Source organism: Culex pipiens, chromosome 1, assembly GCF_016801865.2.
Source record: "Culex pipiens pallens isolate TS chromosome 1, TS_CPP_V2, whole genome shotgun sequence".
Lineage (NCBI taxonomy): Eukaryota > Metazoa > Arthropoda > Insecta > Diptera > Culicidae > Culex > Culex pipiens.
The window spans coordinates 131640896-131665551 of NC_068937.1; the positions used below are offsets into that span (position 1 = coordinate 131640896).

General features: G+C 39.3%; 1 protein-coding gene across 1 annotated transcript in view; it reads right to left on the reverse strand.

Moving 5' to 3' along the window:
* LOC120417849 (cadherin-99C) overlaps positions 1-24656 on the reverse strand; it is a 204877-nt gene that overhangs the window by 63404 nt on the left and 116817 nt on the right. The window lies entirely within an intron of this gene.

Sequence of the window (24656 nt, forward strand, 5' to 3'; positions counted from 1 at the left end):
CTGTTTTTTTTCGGGGAGATTTGGTGCGGGTCACGAAACAAGTTTTATGTACCCGCGCCGATCCTTGGCAAATAAAGCCGATGAATGTCGACTTTGTGAGATTTATGAATTTGGCCGGGGTGCTTTATTGTTGGCACATTTTGGGACGGATTTGGACTGGTGACTTCCTGGATTATGTTCGAATCAACACGACTCAAGTCGTCGGTTGTCCCCATTAAACCTAAGCCGGGTTGATGCTGGACATCCATTTCGTCCAATATCTAAATCCGAGCAGCAGAATGTCGCCCAGGTCTTACGGTACACGCCAAGCAGAAAAAGTGCCATTCTAACACGACCTCCCCCCTCGCCAGATATTCCCCGTTTCGCCCAAGTCCAGCCCAGGGCAGGTACAAGTCCCGATCTACGACAACGTTGCCGTCGACCTGCAGCCGCAACAGGTTCAGGCCATTAGCTCGAAAATGTAGGTCTCGCTGAAGTCGACATGACCACCAGCTCCCCGGCCGACCGAGTTACAGTTAGGCGCGCGCGACCACGGAGGCGGAGGCTGATTCTGGCCGCGGCATGACACACGACTTCGGATTCCACCACAATTCCACATGACCTCTCTCTCTCTTTTCCTTTTTCTGCATTTCGCTACCACTACTGTGTGCAGCGGTGACGAAAGGTATGCCAGGGATTCAGGGAGGTGCCCCGGGAATCTCACCGAACTTGAGGAATAACTAGGAAGTGAGCTGCAGAACATAACAATTTCATTTCTGACGCCAACTCAGAGTCTCCACACGGAGAAAAAAACATTTCCCAAAATCGCGAACAAGTGTTGATGAAATTCGGAACCACGAACAGAGCGTTCAAATTTCATGGTACGTTTTTCAAAGTCGTACCATGGAATTACTTTGTTGGCGGTAACGAATTTCATGAACGCTAGTTCACGATTTTGGGGACTGAATTTTCTCAGTGCAGTCTGTTAGCCGGCTACCCGAACTTCAAAGAATAAACAGAAGGTTCGACGAAATGACTTATTCGGTGAAATGCACTCCTCGTTTTTGTTCCAACTGCGGAATTAAACTATTTCTATAGAGGAAACCTGGGGGCAGACCGGGGGTTGGTCAAATCAATGGGAAGAATCGATATTTTTCCGGGTTGAGCGATCCTAAAACGTACAGACAATCACGCCTCGGCGGCCAAGCTGGAGGCGATGTTTCACACATTGTGTCCGGGTTTTGGGGATGACGGAAGAGAAGGAGTTTCTATGATTCTTCAATGGTTGGAACGGTAAATGCAAAACGATTCAATGAAGTTATTCATCCGCAAATGGATGCGCTTTAGTTTTGATTTCAATGAGCAATAAATAATAATGATTGTGTTTGAATTTGAAGGCCGGTGGAATACGCAATGTACTATTTATAGGGAAAATTATTGCCTGGTTTGATTTTTTGCTAGTCGAAGTAAAAACATTTATTTTTGCTATCAGCTTAAAAGTCATTTTTCTGACCAACACAGCAAAACAAAAGTTGTATTTTGGAATGTTAAAAATTTGGTAGGTTGAATATTACCTCTTTTTTAAGGAATATTACCTAAAAAATGTGCAAACATGAAAACTTGATGGATATTCACCAAAAACTGACAAAAATTCATCATTTTCTGATGTAATATTACACATTTTTTGACTCAAAATCTGTCACCATTTCCTAAAGGATATTACTACAATTTTTTTTCTTTGAACTTATGATTAAAAGTAAAAAAAATGAAATCGCTAACACAGTTTCATCCACTGCGAACCGGTCCATTCCCAAAAAGGCTAATGACTAATCGGATCACACCGCCGATCGATCCTCTTCCTGTGGGAAAGAAAACCTTCCTCTATCCAGATGTCCCATTTAATGCCACTGCGGAGAAACCACGAGACTAATGAAGATCTTGCCCCAACCATGCCGAGCCGGTCGCCGTCGTCCAATGCAATGATATAATTATAGTTTTATTAAATAATTGTCCGCAATTGCGATTCCTAATGTTTCTTGTACCTCTGCCTGACTCCATATTTGTCCGCCAAAGGGACTGCTGCCCGTGTGCCAGCCAAGCCAAGCCAAAGTGCGATGATAAGCATTCTTGGCGTTCGCCGTGCCCTGCTTTCCAAGTCTTACGCTCCGGCTTCATGATCAGAATCAATAAAATCTACACTGGTTCTCATTTGCTGCAGCCACGATATTAACCCAATTGCCGGCAGCATCTTCCAGGAGGCAAGCACAACAAAAAAGCAGAATCCAGCGAATCTCTTGAGCAGAGAGCAATAAGGAAGTCTTGGTCCGGTTGCGCAATCAAGAGACTCTGCGCTGCGAATGCTCATGTTCGACCTATATTTGCGGCAAGATCCGACCGGGCGCGCACACGCGGCCAAGATCATTAAGAGTTGATGAATTCCGAATAGCAAACATACATCTGGTGCGATAAGCGCACGCTTCCATGCGATCATCACCATCAGAGAGAGAAGTATGTCATGAGGACTTGACAGGAGGGGGCTATCGGTTGGGTAACCGAGATCTGGTGAGAGCTAACCCTTGGCACATGTGCTTCGAAAGGACATTTTAATAAGTACTTTTTTTAGTGTTTTTTTTTTAGATTTGAATTTTAGATTTCTATCTTAATTTGAATGTGTTAACTTTTAAAAGTAACACAACTCGACGTTTTTGAAGTTGATATCAGTAAACGCTTCAGTTACGACAAGGTATCATAGATTTGGGATCCCTGAACTCGCTCCTATTGACAGAATTGATTTTTAGTGAAAGCTCTGGCAATAAAAAAAATTGAAAATTTTTGGTATGGTATGGCATTATCTTGAGCAACCATGCGCACCCCTTTATTTTTGCTACCCCAATAGATAAACGGGGGTGCGCATGGTTGCTCAAGATAATGCTATACCATTTATACTCAAATTCACAAACTAATTTATTGGCGGGAAATTAACTGAAATTCAATTCTGTCGATTTTAGCGTGTTCAGAGATCCCAACTCTATCATACCAATACGAAACTGAAGCGTTCACTGACATCAACTTCAAAAAAGTCTAGTTGTGTAATTTGCAACAAACTGTCAAACCAGATGATTAAAGTTCAATAAAAGTGACGATGGAAATGAGCCTGATTAGTGCCTGCGCGCGCACCCATTGCAAGCTCGGAAAAGTAACTTTCCGCCATGGAGCCAGTTTTCCAATAGGGGGCAAAGGGGGAGGACAGTGTCCCCTAGAGAGACTGCTGATATAATTAACGTAAAATGAGTGATTTCAGAAGAGTGATCGAGGCAACAAAGTGAAAACTCCGGCTGAAAAAGTGGCCCCCAGGAATGAGGAAATTTGCCCAGATTCGATCTTCCCTTTGCGGGCGCAAATAGGCGAGTAAACATTGGATAGATTGCCGGGGACTCTTTTTTTTTGCAGTGTGCTGGATGGTCAAGAAATGGAATGAACTGCTTTTTTCTACATTATTGTTGGGTAAACTTCGGAGAAACACTGTAAAATTGCTGTAGATTTACCAAAATTGGTACTTTTTAATATTTTTGTTAGTAATTTTCACAGTGCTCAGTGATGAATCGTGATGCATTTCTGCAGTTGCAACGACGAGCAAGAGAGAGCGGGGAAAAAGAGAAATTTTCTAGTTTGTAATTACATCTAGTTTTGTTTTACTTTTTTTTTTGCTAAGCAGGGCACTCTGTCACACAGAAAGTTGTCGCGCTCCGGCTAGCCGTTGGACACTGATGACCACACGTGTAATGGAGGTGACACTCGGCACCGATGCCCATAATAGGGCACGTGCTGGCCACATTGTTGGGCCGTGTAGACGGCGGTCGGCTGTGAATGCATATACATTCCACTGCAATGATTTAATTAAAATTAGCAGGGCCACGGGGAAAAATGTCGGAAAAATCAATTTCGATTTTCTTTATATTTTTCAACCCTCGTAAAATTGCTATGCTCTTAAGCATAATGGAATGTTATATTTTTAATGCCTAATTTTCGAACCCAAAGTCGTGATAATGAGCGACTTTCAAAACACACATAATACCACCGATCTTGATTTACATTTTACGGCACTAGCTTCCTCCATCAACATCATCTCGGTCGTCAAAACAAAACCTTTTACGACGCATCAGGGTAAAACATTGCGAAACGGCCGCCACCATGTCACATCAAATTATGGTTCACATAAATTCACACACACACATCGAGTGTGTGATCCCCTTGGGGCTTACCCAGTTTCCAAAAACTGCGCGCGGACTTGTCCAAATATTTAATGACCTGTTCGCACGGCGACCAACTTTTAATGATGATCATCATCACCATCCTTCTCCGGCGCGAGCGTTGTCGTCCTGAGTTATCAGTATGACGGTGAAGAGTTTCCTTTGTGCGATCTCTCGTGATCGTTAAAAAATCATATTGATAAATCTGTGACGATGGCGTACCTCGGCGTTGATCATGTTACGTGGAGCCTCGGCAAAGGTTGTGAAATACATGGTGGTGACTAAAATGTTGGGTTTCTTAAAATTTCGTCGTGATGGTGCTATCTTGTCGCACGTGCATTTTGGGCCAAGTTGCTCACCATTTGACCTTTACAGATCCCCAAAATTCGATTTCAATAATGGCAACAAAAACCGGAAAAACACTGTGCATTGTTGTCACTCTTCACTCTTGATACTCCCTGAAAATTGCTGCAAGTGCGACAACTGGCCAAAGGGATTTTAGTCAGAACGCGTTTGACACACGTGCATGCCCGACTACTGTAAACACTTTTGATAATAACTCGGGACTCCGGCAACCAAATTCAACCAAACTTCGGGACAACGCACGGTCAGCCAAACAAAACTTGATGTTATTGTTTACATTGCGTGCTCTATTTTTTGTTTATTCAGGATCAAACATTAAAATGTGCTTTTCTCGGAACGTCAAAAAGCGACGTGCTTGTCGCACCGTTTATATTTATTTCTAGGGTTGCCACCCTGTCAAACCTCCATTTTATCCCAAATTGTCTCACCGACCAGCGAACCAGTCTCCCTTGAGTGCCCTTTTGATCCAGCAGCAGCAGCAGACAGAAGGCGGCTAAAACAAAGCCCCGTCTCTGGGCCCAAAAGCCGTCGAAATCCGCCGTCGTCTTCATTCGTCGACCTGACGAGCGAGATTATTCCGCGCTCTGCGGCGATAAAAATCGATTTTATAGTCATGTTTATTTTATGGAGCTGGGCCGATGCTTTACATTTTCAGCCATCATCTCTCTCACAGGCAGTGCAGATATTCCGGAGTGCGCGTTCCATAATCATTATCATCAGTGGCCATAAAAATTGATTGAAAATCGGCTAATCATACCGAGGGTCCGAAAAGTGATCGTCACGCTGAGCCAACACCACGGCCGGGGCGACGGTTCGGGACCCAGGAAGGACACCCACCAATCAAGCTCCAGCTACCACACACTCGTGACTGATATAAATTATCACCTCGTAATTTATAATATTAATTCGAGCGCCAAACTGCGCTCCGCAAAACTGGCTTGACAAAATGGCCAACCTTTAACTCAATGGAAAAATTGTCAATTAGTTGGCAGCCGCGCAATCGATTCCGATCCTGAGAATTAATTCGCTGACATGTGGTCAGGACAACCCCCCCTACTACACTCATTAATCCGAATGTTTAGGAATCGAATATGATTTATGGAGTCCCGCCCGTTTTGCGCAATACCATTCCGCGTTGACAGCAGAAACCGCAAACTTCGGAATGTCAAACTTTCCAGGGGTTTGATTTATTAACCCCCGCCATTAATCGGACTCCCATAGTAGCATTCTGACAGGTCGACGTGAACAAACTACATTGTAATCTGCCGCGTGCCAAAACACAATCCATTCTGGAACTACGCGAAGCTTGTTTCAATCAGCGCGGATAATAACAGGCCTCTGGGGTTTGTAATGAGAATAGCGTTCTTCGACAAAGTCGTGATCAAAGGGGAGGGAGCTGCAGCTGCCTACCACTGCCAGAAGTCAGCCCGAACTTGCACCAGTTTAGCGATTGAACGGATTCCAATTTGGGCAAAACGTTATTTTTTTGCTTCGAAGGTGTGCGGAGGCGTTGGTTTTTGGATTTACTTTTGAGTAGCAGGAAGCACTTGCGAGGTGACGGAATGGTATTAAGAAGCAATGTTTTGAGAACTTGGTAGATTCCTCTGTGAAGACCCATGCTAAACAATAAAATTACAGTATGGACTCAATTATATGGTGAGAAAATTATCCGAAGTACGATTGCATTTTTTTTTGTGTTGATTTATCGATTTATCAAATTTTAGCGGCTGAGTTTAGGTCAATTCAAATATTTAAAAAAGTTTTTGACCCCTGGCTCTGGCCAAAAAGTGTTTCAAAATGTATTTTTGGAATTCCGTCGTAAAATTACTTTCTTTTCCTGTCATACTTGAACGACGAAATAGCCTACTTTTCTGTACCAAAAATAACAGAATCGAATAGCAACACTTTTCAAAATAATTGCTGAAAAGTTCTACTTTTCAGCACTAAAATGGGTGCTGAAAAGTTGAACTTTTTAGCAATTGTTTTGAAAAGTAATGCTTTTCAACATTTTTTTGAAACAATCGATTTATTGACAAAATACATGAACATTTGACTTATAATTTCACTCAATGGGTGTTTTTCAGAAATGCAAAAAAATGTTGTATGGAACTCATTGCAAAACTTGATATTTTCAGCACTCGTCAAATGTACGACTCGTGCTGAAAAAATCATCTTTTTGCAACTTGTTGCATAAAATACTATTTACACTAGTTCAGTTATTTTGCAATCATTATTTTTCAAAAAAAATTAAGATTTAACGAAAATAAAATTTTGGCGAAAGAAAGTTTTTATTGTTCTGCACATCGGAAGTTTCCAAAAATTCATAATATTTTTGAATAATCCCAAAAATACTAAGAATAATTTTATACGCAGGGGAGGTTTTATGGACTCTGTGAAAATATATAGAACTTTTATCTGCTGAATTAACGATTCAGTTATCTGTGTTTTACTGAGATTTAAGAAGAAGAATTTGCTAAAATATCTCCAAAATGAAGCAGCACATCCTTAAAAAAATCACCAAAAGTTGAATGAATCAAAACAGGTGAATTAAAATTGTATTTGTTGTCAAGGTTTTCAGCAAAAGGAAAAATTGAGTATTTCAAAAAATTTAGGCAAAGTTTCATTTATAGCATTTTTTAGATTTGTTATTGATTATTTTCTTTCAATATATTTTTGTAATAAAAACTCAAATTGAAAAAAAAATCTACAATCAAAATATTGTTTTAATTCCCATCGTTACATGCTATTTGCTCAAAGTTAAGAACAAAAATTGTAATTATAAATCAAATAGATCAAACTGCTTAGCGTTTTCATGAATTGAAGCTTTAAAGAACGAAATTTCACTTCTTTTTTAAAATTTTGTGCATTAAAGATAATTTTTTTACATAACTTCTTAGCGATGCAAATAATTTAAAAAAGTTTTTCAACATTTCAATGAATTTCAACATTTTAATGAAAAAAAAAGTGAAATATGCTTAATACACTCGAACAGTTGGTTTGCAATCATTAGTTTTCAAAACTTAAGTGAAAATTCACGAAAATTCTAATAATATTTCAATGGACCCGAACATGCATAAAATTATTATAAGCGAAGAGGAATGTATCTTAAATTTATTTGGGTATTTCACAGCCATTTTGATCGCCATCTTGGAATTATCAATCTTTAATCGCTATAGCCTTATTTAGGGGTAATAACATACTTAAGCTGGACAACCTAAAAACTGAAATTCTACATATTATCGATAAAATGCATACCGAAATTGATATTTTTGTAATCGGCGAAACTTTGCTGAAGCGTGAAAATTGTAATCTTTATGAAATACCTAATTATAAAGCAGTTTTTTCCTGTAGGGAAGATTCAAGCGGTGGTCTAGCGGTGTATGTTAACAAAAATCTTAAAAACAAAGTAATACAAAATTTTCATGTAAATGGTTTTCATCACATTCATATCGAAATAAATCTTAAGGGTCATTATTATGATGTTCATGGCATTTATCGGCCTCCTAGTTATGATTTCAATGTTTTTAGTGACTATTTGGAAAATATTATGAACTCAACTAAACCTAACAATTTTTGCTTGATTACTGGTGATATTAACGTCCCAGTCAATCATGCCAATTTGAATACAGTCACGAAATACAAAATGTTACTAGAATCATTTAGTTTTATAACTACAAACACATACGCAACCAGACCAGCCAGTGCCAATATACTTGATCATGTGATTTCTAAACTGAATGACGTTAGCCGGATTAGAAATGATACAATTGATTTTCCGGGTATCAGCGACCACATACCAATTATTTCTACTTTCAAAACGAGAACAGCTAAGGAACCTGTGGTGCTATCTAAAAAAATTGTAAATCATTACCAACTTAATCGAGAGTTCACAATTTTTTTGAATAATATAGATATTGTCGTCGACGTTGAATCAACTTTACAATCCATTTCTACCACTTATAATTCATTACTTGAACGTTTTTCAAAAATTGTTTACAAAAAAGTGAATTTGAAGGGAACTGCTTGTCCGTGGATGACCTTAGATCTCTGGACATTAATAAGAATTAAAGAAAACTATTTGCAACGAGTTAAACGAAATCCTTTAGATCAGCATCTTTGCGAAATGCTTTCTTATGTCACTAAAAAGCTGGACTCATCGAAAGCTCAAACTAAAAAAAAATATTTTGAAAATTTATTAACAAATACGCCTCACTCAAAACTATGGAAAAATATTCGATCAATATTTGGTCACTCTACTAGTCGGGAAAAAATTACACTTATAAATAACGGCAATGAAATAACAAATAATGTGGAAGTTTGCAATGTTTTTAATAATTTCTTTTCTAGTATTGGACAAAATTTGGCAAATAATATTCCTGCGTCTAATGTCTGTCCACTTCGTAATGTTCAACGAGTAAGTGAGTCCGTATTTCTTCGGCCCTCCTCGGTAAATGAAGTTATATTATTAATACAAAATTTGAAAAATAAGAAAAGTAGTGGACCTGACAAAATTCCAGCAGCTGTTCTTAAAATGAATGCTGTAGCCTTTGCAAAAATTTTATCTCAAATTTTTAATTTAATTGTTCAAACAGGTTCTTATCCAGACTGCCTGAAAATAGCAAAAGTTGTCCCAATTTACAAATCTGGTGATGCTTGGGATTGTAATAATTATCGCCCAATTTCTACGTTGTCAGTTTTTAATAAAATTTTAGAAAAAATGCTAGTGTCTAGACTGATTGATTTTTTTAACAAACATGATGTTTTTTATAAATTCCAGTATGGGTTTAGACAAGGGTCTAGCACTCAAACAGCTGTGATTGAACTAGTAGATGAGGTTGTGAAAGGAATTGATGAAGGGAAATTTGTTGGTGGTCTTTTTTTAGATTTGAAGAAGGCGTTTGATACGCTCAATCACAACATTTTACTTAACAAACTAGAATGTTATGGTATCAGAGGTGTTGCTAATGAAGTAATCAAAAGTTATTTGACAAATAGAAAACAATTTGTTCACATTGAAGGTGAGTGTAGCTCTCTATCTCCCATCAACGTTGGTGTACCACAAGGTAGTAACATTGGGCCATTACACTACTCGACAAAACAAAACTTGTGTCAAGGGATTGACGATATCTCATCGGTTCCTCAGAGAAAAGGCATCCCCGAATCCGATGCAATCGACAGAATTTGATTTTATGTCCACGCGGACTGACGAGAAGCTGGTAAATTTTTTAACATAAAAAAATCGAACAATTTAAAAAAAACTTGCGTCTCCTCCCAACTATATGAGCCATCTACAAAAATATGGAGGCGCCTGGTGCATAGCCATTTCCTTTAAACACAACGGAAACAACCAATACAAATGTATAAAAAAGTTGTCAAGTTCGGGGGGTCCACAGCTAGCATTTTTTGTACGATTATAAAAATAAATATTAAAAGTTTAAAATTAAAATATTTGAAAATATTTTTTTTTAATATATTTGTTTACTAAAATTTTATGTTTCTCAAAGGTCTATGGGTACTTCGGGATGTCCATGGTAATCCAAGGACTCCCTAGAGTTAAGATCTATGAGTCTACCGCCGTAACAAGCAAGAGGTCGTCGGATTTTGACCCCGTATCATGTGCGTATAGCATCAGTGGATATGGTAGACTACTATATGAATGTAATGGTAATCCAAGGACTCCCTGAAGTTAAGATCTACGAGTCTACCGCCGTAACAAGCAAGAGGTCGTCGGATTTTGACCCCGGATCATGTGCGTATAGCATCAGTGGATATGGTAGACTACTATATGAATGTAATGGGATGTACATGGTCATCCAAGGACTCCCTAGAGTTAAGATCTATGAGTCTACCGCCGTAACAAGCGAGAGGTCGTCGGATTTTGACCCCGGATCATGTGCGTATAGCACCAGTGGATATGGTAGACTACTATATGAATGTAATGGGATGTCCATGGTCATCCAAGGACTCCCTGGAGTTAAGATCTATGAGTCTACCGCCGTAACAAGCAAGAGGTCGTCGGATTTTGACCCCGGATCATGTGCGTATAGCATCAGTGGATATGGTAGACTATTATATGAATGTAATGGGATGTACATGGTCATCCAAGGACTCCCTGGAGTTAAGATCTACGAGTCTACCGCCGTAACAAGCGAGAGGTCGTCGGATTTTGACCCCGGATCATGTGCGTATAGCACCAGTGGATATGGTAGACTACTATATGAATGTAATGGGATGTCCATGGTCATCCAAGGTCTCCCTGGAGTTAAGATCTATGAGTCTACCGCCGTAACAAGCAAGAGGTCGTCGGATTTTGACCCCGGATCATGTGCGTATAGCATCAGTGGATATGGTAGACTACTATATGAATGTAATGGGATGTCCATGGTCATCCAAGGACTCCCTGGAGTTAAGATCTACGAGTCTACCGCCGTAACAAGCAAGAGGTCGTCGGATTTTGACCCCGTATCATGTGCGTATAGCATCAGTGGATATGGTAGACTACTATATGAATGTAATGGGATATCCATGGTCATCCAAGGACTCCCTGGAGTTAAGATCTACGAGTCTACCGCCGTAACAAGCAAGAGGTCGTCGGATTTTGACCCCAGATCATGTGCGTATAGCACCAGTGGATATGGTAGACTACTATATGAATGTAATGGGATGTCCATGGTCATCCAAGGACTCCCTGGAGTTAAGATCTACGAGTCTAGCGCCGTAACAAGCAAGAGGTCGTCGGATTTTGACCCCGGATCATGTGAGTATAGCATCAGTGGATATGGTAGACTACTATATGAATGTAATAGGATGTCCATGGTCATCCAAGGACTCCCTGGAGTTAAGATCTACGAGTCTACCGTCGTAACAAACAAGAGGTCATCGGCTTTTGACCCCGGATCATGTGCGTATAGCATCAGTGGATATGGTAGACTACTATATAAATGTGTTGGGCTCTCTGGAGTTAAGATCTACGAGTCTACCGCCGTAACAAAACAGAGGTCGCCGTTTGGCTAAAGTGGTAAGCAAGGACTTTTGTTCATCGTTCAAACTTAAATATTTCGATAACTTTACATTGATTGTAGATCTTAACTCCAGGGAGTCCTTGGATGACCATGTACATCCCATTACATTCATATAGTAGTCTACCATATCCACTGATGCTATACTCACATGATCCGGGGTCAAAATCCGACGACCTCTTGCTTGTTACGGCAGTAGACTCGTAGATCTTAACTCCAGGGAGTCCTTGGATGACCATGTACATCCCATTACATTCATATAGTAGTCTACCATATCCACTGATGCTATACGCACATGATCCGGGGTCAAAATCCGACGACCTCTTGCTTGTTACGGCGGTAGACTCATAGATCTTAACTCCAGGGAGTCCTTGGATGACCATGGACATCCCATTACATTCATATAGTAGTCTACCATATCCACTGATGCTATACTCACATGATCCGGGGTCAAAATCCGACGACCTCTTGCTTGTTACGGCGGTAGACTCGTAGATCTTAACTCCAGGGAGTCCTTGGATGACCATGTACATCCCATTACATTCATATAGTAGTCTACCATATCCACTGATGCTATACTCACATGATCCGGGGTCAAAATCCGACGACCTCTTGCTTGTTACGGCAGTAGACTCGTAGATCTTAACTCCAGGGAGTCCTTGGATGACCATGTACATCCCATTACAGTCATATAGTAGTCTACCATATCCACTGATGCTATACGCACATGATCCGGGGTCAAAATCCGACGACCTCTTGCTTGTTACGGCGGTAGACTCATAGATCTTAACTCCAGGGAGTCCTTGGATGACCATGGACATCCCATTACATTCATATAGTAGTCTACCATATCCACTGGTGCTATACGCACATAATCCGGGGTCAAAATCCGACGACCTCTTGCTTGTTACGGCGGTAGACTCGTAGATCTTAACTCCAGGGAGTCCTTGGATGACCATGTACATCTCATTACATTCATATAGTAGTCTACCATATCCACTGATGCTATACGCACATAATCCGGGGTCAAAATCCGACGACCTCTTGCTTGTTACGGCGGTAGACTCATAGATCTTAACTCCAGGGAGTCCTTGGATGACCATGTACATCCCATTACATTCATATAGTAGTCTACCATATCCACTGATGCTATACTCACATGATCCGGGGTCAAAATCCGACGACCTCTTGCTTGTTACGGCAGTAGACTCGTAGATCTTAACTCCAGGGAGTCCTTGGATGACCATGTACATCCCATTACATTCATATAGTAGTCTACCATATCCACTGATGCTATACGCACATAATCCGGGGTCAAAATCCGACGACCTCTTGCTTGTTACGGCGGTAGACTCGTAGATCTTAACTCCAGGGAGTCCTTGGATGACCATGTACATCCCATTACATTCATATAGTAGTCTACCATATCCACTGATGCTATACGCACATAATCCGGGGTCAAAATCCGACGACCTCTTGCTTGTTACGGCGGTAGACTCATAGATCTTAACTCTAGGGAGTCCTTGGATTACCATGGACATCCCGAAGTACCCATAGACCTTTGAGAAACATAAAATTTTAGTAAACAAATATATTTAAAAAAAATGTTTTTCAAATATTTTAATTTTAAACTTTTAATATTTATTTTTATAATCGTACAAAAAATGCTAGCTGTGGACCCCCCGAACTTGACAACTTTTTTATACATTTGCATTGGTTGTTTCCGTTGTGCTTAAAGGAAATGGCTATGCACCAGGCGCCTCCATATTTTTGTAGATGGCTCATATAGTTGGGAGGAGACGCAAGTTTTTTTAAATTGTTCGATTTTTTTATGTCAAAAAATTTACCAGCTTCTCGTCAGTCCGCGTGGACATAAAATCAAATTCTGTCGATTGCATCGGATTCGGGGATGCCTTTTCTCTGAGGAACCGATGAGATATCGTCAATCCCTTGACACAAGTTTTGTTTTGTCGAGTAGTGTTATTATTCTTATTGTTTATTAATGATCTGGGTAGATTGAAACTTAATGGAAATGCAAGACTTTTTGCGGATGATACTGCGTTATTTTATCCTCACAATGACATTCACACAATAATATCACTCATGGAAAAAGATCTTCGAATTTTGAATGAATATTTTAATGCAAACTTATTGTCGCTTAATGCTTCCAAAACGAAATATATGATATTCAAATCTATTAGAAAAATTGTGCCCGATCACGATCAAGTTAGGCTTGGTTGTAACATAATTGAAAAAGTGTATTGTTTTAAATACTTGGGAATTCTATTTGATCCTGTGTTGTCCTGGATTAACCACATTAACTTAATTGAAAAACGTGTTTCGTCGTACATTGGAATTTTGTGGAGGGTAAGGCTATTTGTTCCATCAAAAACGCTGTTAACATATTATTATGCCTACATCCACTCTCAAATAAATTACCTAATTTCTGTATGGGGACATACCGCTAGTTCTCATTTATTAAAGTTACAAACCTTACAAAACCGATGCCTGAAAATTATTTTCAAAAAACCAATACTTTATTCAACTCATGAACTTTACTCTGATAATTGTCATAACATATTACCACTAGCCTTTCTCTGTGAAAAACAGACATTACTTTTTGTCCATGATGTACTTAACAATCCTATGTTTCACCACACCATATAATTTACAAATTCGAATCTGTCACGAAGAACCCGCCAATCGAATAACATTCTAAGCATTAGAGCAGTTACAACACGTGGCCAAAAACGAATCAAGTTTACAGGACCTACGCTATATAATTCACTTCCAAGCAATTTGCAATTAGTAAATAACCGCTCCACTTTTAATGCAAAAATCAAAGAATACTTTAAACAAAAACTCAACGAACTATTTAATTCATCAATTTAGTTTTAAGTAATCACTCGTCAATGTTAGCTTTTAAATAATAAATTTTAATTTCGTGGATCCCTTAAAAGGAAGACTCTTCCACTGGGATACCATCCTTGTAGTTTAACTCACCGCACAATTTTTATTTTCAATTTTCTTGTTTATGTGTGTACGAGCTAAGGATAGTTTGCGTCCACTACCAGGAAGTTCCTAGAGCTTTTTGGTGTGGGGGAGTGTGGCGGGCCATTAAAAAAAAAAAAAAAAAAAAAAAAAAAAAGAAGGCAACGAAAAAAAATCATGATTCTATTATCCGATTTGAATTTTTTGCGAAGCCTTCCGAGTCTGAACTAGGGGAACAGCATCTAATTCCAGCGTGCCTCTAATGTTGGCAGATCCGAACTTTGACATTCAATTAAAGCTAATTAAAAGCGTTTTCAACTGAAATCGAGTGATAAATAGCTCAATAAGAAGTGAGCATGCAAGTTTCTATCAAAAGTTTTGCAAAATTAGTTGTTTAAATAGTGAAAATCAGCAAATTGGATGGAGTTACGAGCGAGAGCTTAACCCTCTACTGCCCAAATTTTTTTTTTCGAAAATGTTTATTTTTCCCGTGTTCAGAAGGTCATTTTGATACTTCTCTTGTTTTATGTTTTTCTTGTTTTATTTTTAGTATTTTAATTTACATTTATCTTGTTCAACTTGTGTTTGTTTTGGTAGTATTTGGCCTATTCTACCACCTAATATGATTACATTTTGCCTATCTAATTTTTTCACGTTTTTACAGTTATTTTTTAAATTTTGTGCATGTTTTTCACATTTTCACCTATAGAATGGCACCATCATCATTTAAATTGCAAAAAAATGCGTAGAGGCATAGTCTGGGGCACTACAAAAAATACTGCATACTTCTTTTTACTGAAAATATAGGAAATGTTAGTAAAAAACACAAACCCCTAAAAAATAACATTTTTAAAAACATTGGCAAAGTCGCATAAAACATTTTAAAATTCTAACCCTTAAATTTTCTAAAATTTTAAGAGTTCTTCTTTCCAATGATTTTTAATGATCAAAAATCGGTTGGAAAATTCAAGATGGCAGATATTGCCTAGTTTAACTTAGCGGCTAAAAAAATTTAAATACTTGAAAAATTACAAAATTATATTATTCTTAAAAATCATAACTTCTCGTCGTTTCAACCGATTTAAACTCTCTTGGACGCAAATAAAAAGGTTATTAGTTGGGCTGTTAACCCTGTACTTCCCAATTTTGCTTTGAAAATTTGATTTTTCTCTTGTTGAGGAGCAACTTTTGTTCCACGATTTTTTTAAATTATCTTGTATTATGTTATTCTTGTTTCATTTTTAGTTTGTACATTCGCAATTATCTTGTTTAGTTCATGTTTGTTTTTGGTAGTATTTTGCCTATTCTACCACCTCCTATCCTTTTGCCTATCTATTTTTTCATGTATTTACAGCCACAAAGAGCCTAGGGGAGTGTGGGGTAATTTGGACACCCTAAGGAAATTGCTCTGTCACGGGCTGTATGGATATTTTAAAGGAATGTGGATGACACCAGAGGATAAAAGAGACCATATTTGATGGAAAAATGTCATTTATATCGATAAATTTTGATGAAAACCCCATTTTTATCGCAAAAATTAAAAGGTGTCCAAATTACCCCCACATTTTTGTGTGGGGGTAATATGAACACCCCTATGGGGTAATTTGGACATGCCTTGTGGGGTAATTTGGACATGCCTTGTGGGGTAATATGGACATACCTTGTGGGGTAATATGAACACCTTTTGAGGGGTAATTTGGACACATGTTGAAGAATAAGTTTAACATTAGATTTTTTGAGCATGTTTTTTATCCTTCAACCTGGTTTTGTAATTGCTTTATATTTTGAAGTGTTGTTTTGCTCACAATATTTCATCAAAGGTTTAAATAATGATTTTGTGATAGAACTATAATTCAATAGGAAGATAACAAATAATTCAGTGTAGTATACATAATTTAATCATTAATACTGAAATGATTTAAACATTTATTTTGGATTAGGCACAAGTATAGTTTTTAGTGATTAAGGTATCGTTTATGTTTATATAAATCAATCTTTATACAGAATTTATTAGCCCGAAAAAACATTTTTTTTTAAATTTTACATTCTGTAGCCCTTCAAATTTAAATATTATTGTAAACCAGCATAGAAATTAGAAATGTCAAAGAAATTAATTAAAAGCAATTAACATTAGAGTCTTGTTGAACGCCAAATGTACAGTAATCAGATTTTCATCAATTCGAATATTGGAATAAATTTATCTAAATTAAAAAATATGGGTTTTGTGAAAGTTCTCATTGCTCACATTCCGTTTTGATTGTTTTGACATATTAAATCCCTCTAAATTTATCTAAATCGCTTTAAAAACTCATCCAACCATGAAAGTTACTTTTTTGTTGCCTGACAGGTAGACTTTCAGGTATGTCCAAATTACCCCACAAGCCATGTCCAAATTACCCCCATAGCATGTTCTATCATAAATTGCAATTTTTGATGATAAAAATGGATAAAATGCACAATTTTTATACGTACATATCTCAGGCATCGTCCAAGCAACCCCCTTAAACATAAAATGTCCATGTCCATGTGTTTTTTTGACATATAACCCCTGCAAAACCTTATTTCCTAGCCTTCAAATATTAGAATTTAAGGCAGTGCCAACCGACCTTTGGAAACTTTTACATATTACACCAAAACTACTTAACCTATTCCAACTTTTTTGGTTTGTCCATACTAGTAGGCCATTACTAGTACTAGCCTTATCACTTAAATTGCCGTTTTCACTTTATATCCGAAGAAAACGTGATTTTTAAAGGGGTGTCCAAATTACCCCCCCCTGTCCATATTACCCCAAACTCCCCTACGTCTGAAAATATTGTCAAGAGAGCAAAAATCGGTTGGAAAGATTTAAATAAAATATGTTTTTTGTCGCTTTTCGAAAATATGATTTTTTTATGGAACTACTCTACCTGACCAAAAAAATACGAGTCTGATTATTTGGGCCAAAGAACCTAACTTTTCTGAGCCATTTTTATATTTTGTTTAATTGTTGCAATAAAAATCATTAATTACATTATTGAGCTCATTCTAATCTAGCTCGATTATCCGAAGTAAAATATTTTTTCAAGTTATGATTGTTATGGTCTATTTTGGAATAACATTTTGAATCTTGATAAAATTCATTGAGAAAGTTTTGAGTTGAGTAATTGATCAAAGAAAATAAAAATCGTTTGATACCGTGACTGGCAGATCTTGAAAAAATACTCAAAACAATCAGAAAACTCAATATAGTTCAAGAAAGCAATCAAATTCAGAGTTTGAGCCGTTTTGCGCCAGACAAATTTAGACAATAATAAATTTCCCATTTATTCGAGGTGACATTTAGTCCATTTTCGCATCGCGTGTCCACCACCACTTGGTCTGTGCGTATACGGAGCACACGCACCAAGGGCACTTGCATACGTAAACAAAAAGTCAAACTGCATCCAGCAAGTTAAAGGTTAATGCAGTCGCGCATAAATTTCATTGCCATTAATCGCGCGCTGCGTCACTGCGAGCCCTTCCAGAACCATCATGGCGGACTCGTCGAATGAAAAATTGCTGCCCTGTCCGCGGGTAACATTTGCGCGATTGATTCCACACTGGAAGCTTGTCTGCGGAGTGGACAAAATTAAGTTGCACCCTTCGCCGGACTTCAGAGCGTGCCGCAGAAGGTTGACAAAGTCACGTTCTGAAGAAGTGACAGTCGCGCGCGCTACTGGGCATGTTGTAGTACATGAGTACTGCGGTGTAATTTGGTCGACTTGGTGGGAACGGACTTGCAGTTGTGCAGTTCGCGCAGAGGAAACAGTCGTCACATGCGATTGGGGTGATTTAGTGTCGAGATCACGATTTAGAGCTGTTTGCAGGTCATGTCGATCGCAGAAAGAGTGAATGGTTTCCGATAAGGGTGTGGTGCGGCAGCTCTTGATTGGACGTTCAAATTGGTCGTTGAGTCATCCAACTTAGTTTTGGCACATCGAAAAGTTCCATTCAATATTGATCGAATTCAGGAAGATCGACAAACTCTCGTGGTCTCTTTGATCCCAGATCTTACACGAAGTGGTCGCCCCGAGGCTACTTACGAACAATTTGTCAGCTTATGGTCCCCCCTTCTGATGGAACTGGGCCAACCAGCAGCCACAGCGACGGCGATGGCCTTCCACAATCCGACACGCGGACAATGTAACCGGATTACCAGCGTTAGGTTTCGCGCGAGCCCGACCTGGTTGGAACGGGCAATTGTAAGTGCAGATCGGGCTGGCCGGGACCCAGCCGCAAGTACCTTAATCTGACATTTAATCTCCCGAACGGTGGCTTTCCGTAATAATAGCTTCGCTTGAGCGTGTGCACTCTGGCTTTTGCCATATGAGAAAGCTTTCGATGGAAGCTTTTTTGCGCGCTCTCGCAGAGCGCACAAAGCCCCATTCGGTAATGTGATCTTAATTCTGCCATCGATCGGCTACATTGAAGCAGGGAAAGCTGCAAAAGATCAGCCCTCTTAATGCCACCAATGGGCAATTTTCGCCCTCGCACTTGCCGGTCCCGGGGTCTTGCACAACGAGACACGATGCCCCCTGAAATGACCACCTACGTTTTTGCGTCCGGTCCACCTGCCGGGAGGTTACGTCCAAATCGGCACAGTTGCGTGATCCACGAATTGAGCATCCTCACGGCAGGTGATCCGAAGGTTAGATCTCGCCGATTTCGATCCGCTTCTGATTGAGTCGCCATGAATGGTCGAATCTAGCTAATTTCGTCTAGTCAGCGCGATGTTTGACCCCGCGGAACAAGATTAATAATCGTTTTTGCCTCAACTCCCCACTGGAGCCACCAACAAAAAACTTTGGAACCTTGAATTCGCGGGGTTCCCGCGTGTAAGCAATTGCGCAACCTCTCACCAATATTAGATGCTTGCGGCAGGTATTTGACACGTGACGGTGCGGATTTTGACGCGGCCCGGCCAGAATCAGCTAATGACAGGTCGATCAAAGGAGGCTGTCAGGCGACGAGTGGCGGCGCGCAGCGGCGTGGCCATGAAATATTAGAACGAATCAATCACGACCTGCGGTGAGGTGGCTCTATTTTGGGCTTATTTTGGTTGATTTGTGTAAAAGGAACAATAGTAGGCCGGATAAACGGGCAATAGCCATTCACTTTAATGAAAGCGGCTGTTGTGCCTAAAAAGCGCTGATCGCGCATGTCCGATTTGCCCCGTTGGACTCTCCCTGAGGTGGAGTTGAAGGTCAGAGTTAATTGATTTGGTGCAAAAGTTGGGACTTGCCTGCGGCAGGTTGGCCTTTTTTGGTGTTTAGATGAAATCGCAAATTTAATTATCAACTGGCTTATTTTTGAATTAGAAGATTCTGCAGAAATATAGTTCGTTTTGCTACTCAGCTCATAATCTCGCCCAAATTGTATTACAATCCTAGCAAACAAGTCAAAGATTAAGTTGTTTTTCGCTTACAGAAACTAATCTGCTCAACGACGACAGCTCAGCTCCGCTAAACCGATTTTTCATAATTAGCCCGTTAGTGCGCCGTTCACCCCCTAGTGGCGCTGCTGACAGCGACTGCACTGCTCACTAATCCTTCGCTTCAAACATTTCAATATTTGTCATTTACCACACACGATTTCTGCCATGTAACCAGCGCGGAGGACATTGGAAGGTAGCCCCAGTCACCGTCAACATGTCCGACTCCGACAAGATCAACGGCTTTTGACAAGCCGCCTCTATTCTGTCTCTCGAATTCATCAGCGTTGTTGGTGGTTAATTGAAGAAATGTGCGCTCGACATCCCGTGTCTCGGACGCAGATTACAAACCTGGGTTGCGCAAAAACTGTCCAAAATGCACCCCGGAAAGGTAACGCGAACAGATTTATGTGCGCTTGCGCCAGGACTTTGGTTGACTTTGGTCCACGGTTCTCACGGTTTTTGTTTTTGGCTCCTGGCCGCAAGTCAGATTAATATATTCAAATAAATCGAGCTAATTGACTTGCAATCTGGCGGCCGCAGTGTGCGTTTAGTTGCTCGTTTTATGTGAACTCATAATACGAGAGCAGGTTGTAGTTTGTCGATGACAGTTTTATGTCCCCGACGGTGGACAGGTTTACGGGTCCCCTGCCCGAATTGGCCACGGACGACAGTTTTATGGCGATTATGGCTGCGCGTTTTGGTGCGGCTTAAACGCGCGTAATGAACGGAACCACAGCGCTGGGGAAAGTTCGGCCGGCGTCGGAGGTTGATCGAATTTGGTAATTTGGTGATGAATTTTATGGGAACCTTTTGTTTTATGCCAGATTTTGGGACCTTAATTGACTTGAAATGGATTAGAAAGTGAAATGAGATCGCCGATTTTATTGGTTTCTTAAATCAGAATCAAAGGACCTATAGTATTACAAAAGTAGAAACAATTTTTAAAGCTATTATGCCATCGAATCAATCGCCTGCAGCTAATGAAACTTGTTGTCCTACACCTACCACAGTGATCGTAATTATTTGAACTCGCCGAAGCGTTAAATTGAACTTTACAGACGAAAAAACAGTTCGATCTGCGGCATGCACCCGTCGATCGCGCGGGAAGTTTAAAGGTCTGTGCCGGACTAAACCGTGTAATTGAGCCTCCCCTAATACCCCTGGTTGTGAAGCAATCGCCGAAACTGTTTGGACACTGTGTGTCGCGTGACGTCCTCTCCTTGACCCGTCCAGTTGCGTGAAGATCGCATTAGCTACCCCTTCGCCGCCAGACGCGGCCAGCTGAAAGTGAAATTTCGTTGCGACACGCCAAGGTTCGCGCCGAAACGTCAGTCCCGTGTCGGATCGACAAATTGCTACCAAATCCCTCGAGAGAGTTCAACTACAATGTAGAGGAACAACCGGGTCTTCACCCCAGACTGCAACGTGCTTCTTCGAAGGGTGCTCGACTTTCATTAATCCCAACCACGTACCGTTACCACAACTCCATATTAGAAAGATATAAATTAAATCGATATCCACGAAGGCAGCACGAGTAGCTACATCATGGAATCGTCCCGATAGCGATCATGAATTTCAAGTCGCGTCGGATCAGGACCCGCGCACACCATTTGTCCATAAAGACAAACAATGCTGCTCGTGGAGAGAGTTGCCTTGTACAGAGTTGGTTCGCGTGTAGAGCTAGTCGCCAAGCTATCGCGCAATTATCTGCATACTCTGGTGCAATGTGGTGATGTGTGGAACGGCATAGTTTGGCGTTTTGTCACCTCCCGGACAAATTGGAAAATTGTCAGCGATGCCGGTGGAGATGGATGGGTTCGCTAGGAGTGCGACGAAGCGTGAAGGAATTCTGAGTTCTGTTTGTTTGCTTCCCCGCTGTACATGTTCTGTCCCGACTTGTAGTTTGTGTACAGTGTAATCATACCAAATCAAGCTCGGGCGCGGAGAAACGAGTCGAGCCTTTCCGAGAAGATGATCTAGAATTGGCTATCTCTTTGGGATCGATCGGTGTGATGCGAGGGCACAGCCACACGCAATTAGCACTAATTATTTCTGCTCATTAGCAGGTGGTTGGGACCCGTAATTATCTGATGGGTGGGACAAACATGGCAGATATTGGCTTGGGACAATCGATAGGGTAGAGTAGGCATCAATGGGACACTTTTGGTTTTCAACATTTAATGTTTTTTGTTTTTTAATTAGGTTTTTTTTATTTTCTATCAAAATCGGAAATGGATTTTATTTGTATTTTTTTAATTGGCTCAAACTTTGTGGGGGCCTTCCATATGACCAAAGCTGCCATTTTGTGTCATTGGTTCACCCATACAAGTCTCCATATAATTTTGGCAGTTGTCCATACAAAAATGGTACGTAAATATTCGAAAATCTGTAACTTTTGAAGCAATTTTCTGATCAATTTGGTGTCTTCGGCAAAGTTGTAGGTATTGATGAAGACTATTCAGATAAAAATAGGCACACGGAACGTTTTTTGTCGATTTTTAAATTAACCCTCTTCACCCCAATTTTGTTCAAAATATTTTATTTTTCCCCTGTGCAGGAGGTCATTTTGAGCAACTTTTGTTCTGCAAAAAACTTGACTTCTCTTTTTTTATATTTTCCTTTTTTTCATTTTTAAGTATTTTAATTTGCATTTATCTTGTTTAGTTTATGTTTGTTTCTGATAGTATATGGCTTACTCAGCAATTTATTGCTTGTTTTTTACCTATGTTCTACTATAGAACGATATCATTATCATTAAAATTGTAAAAAATGCTAAGAGGTATAGTTTGGGATACCAAAAAAACTAATGCATACTTCTTTTTACTTAAAATATAGGAAATATTAGTAAGAAACACAGCCAAAGTTGACCCCAGAAAAAATGTTTTTTTTTTTAAACATTGGCAAAGTCACATAAAACAAGTCACACTTCCAACTTTAGAATTTTCTTAAATTTTAAGAGTTCTTCTTTCCAATGCTTTTAAAACATCAAAAATTTGTTGAAAAATTGATTTTTGGCGGATTTTTAGATCGAAGCCCGTCTAGAGGCGGGGTTGGGTTGTAGAGGGTTAACTTATTTTTTACAGAAAAATCAATTTCCCAAAATCCGTATTTTTTAGAAAAAATGTAGGGGACAAAAACTGCAATTTTTGAGCCATAGAGCGGATTTTTTTTTGAAAAAAAAACCAAAAATATTTTACAGATTTTTTGATAAAGTGCACCTGAAGTTTTATTTTAACTGAAAAATTCCGTTTTTTTTCAGTATAGTGTCCTTGATTGTCCATTCCTGAAAATATTTTTTTCGAAGAGGTCATTTGCAATTAAATTGCCTAAGAGACATTAAAGATTGGACCTCTGGTTACAGCAAAAAAACTAGAAAATTTAAGTTTTTTAAGTCTAATTCAAACATTTCAACATTTTCTAATGGCAATATCTCAGAAACTAATGGTCCAATTTTCAATGATTAAAAAAACATTTGTGAAATTTTATGATCCTTTCGAAAAAAAATGTTTTTTAAAATTTTGGAATCAAGACTAACATTTCAAATGGCAGCGAAGAAATATTTGAAAATCGAATTTTGTTATTTAATAGGCAATCAACTATTCAAATTTGAGTAAAATGGGCCTGCAGAACTGGAATGTAATGTTGAAAGAAAGGAAGTAAAAAAAAAAAAAAAATTATCATGATTCGATTATCCGAAGTGTGCCTTACATACCTTTGGAGAGGTTAGAGATATGAAGATATTTCTGAATCACATTTCGATAACACTTTAAATTTAGAAATTAATTAATATGCTCTTTATGAAAAATTATCCAGTCGTTTCGAAAATGCAGTCCGTGTTCTAATTCGATGTTATTTTCAAAGACAAAATCTAAGTATTAAAATAATCATATTGAGCAAAATTCCGTTATGCTAGTTGTATAACTTCAAAAAATATTCAAATTTGGTTGTAAACAGCTTCTTATGGTAATGTGAACATTTCTGTAACAAACTCAGTAGCGTTCCAATTTGGCAAAAAAAAAGTTGAGCAGTTGAAATTGGCAATTGAATCGATTAATCGTTAACAACCCTGAAAAAGTCGAAATTAGTTTGTTTTATTCATATCTGGTACCACAAATGAGAATTAAAATACAATAAAATAATCCAGCAAAGACCACCATCAGAACCGCAAAAAAAAACTTGAAAATTCCCATGGACATTCGTGGCACGCAAATTTTCACATGTCATAACTCTGCGGGCAAAATTCTCCACAGCAAAGTGCCGTTTAATGATCGCACCTCAGCACACCAAAAACAAACACACACAGTCAGAGTCTTGCGAGGTTTTAAAGAACCGAGGAAAGATCAACAAAAGCAACGACAAATGATAATCTCCCACCGAAGTCGTTTGCGCGTTTGGCAAAGGTTCAATGAATCCATAAATTGAGCAAAATAACCCTCCCGCCTCGCTCTAAAAACGACTCCGAGATAAGCACAATAACCCTCGCGGAGAAAGGTGGGTATACAAATTAAGCCCAGCGCACCACTCTCCGTGGCGTCTCACGCAGAATCATGTATGCAAAGAACGCTGCTCCTCCTCTTCATCCCGTACAGTTTGCTGAAC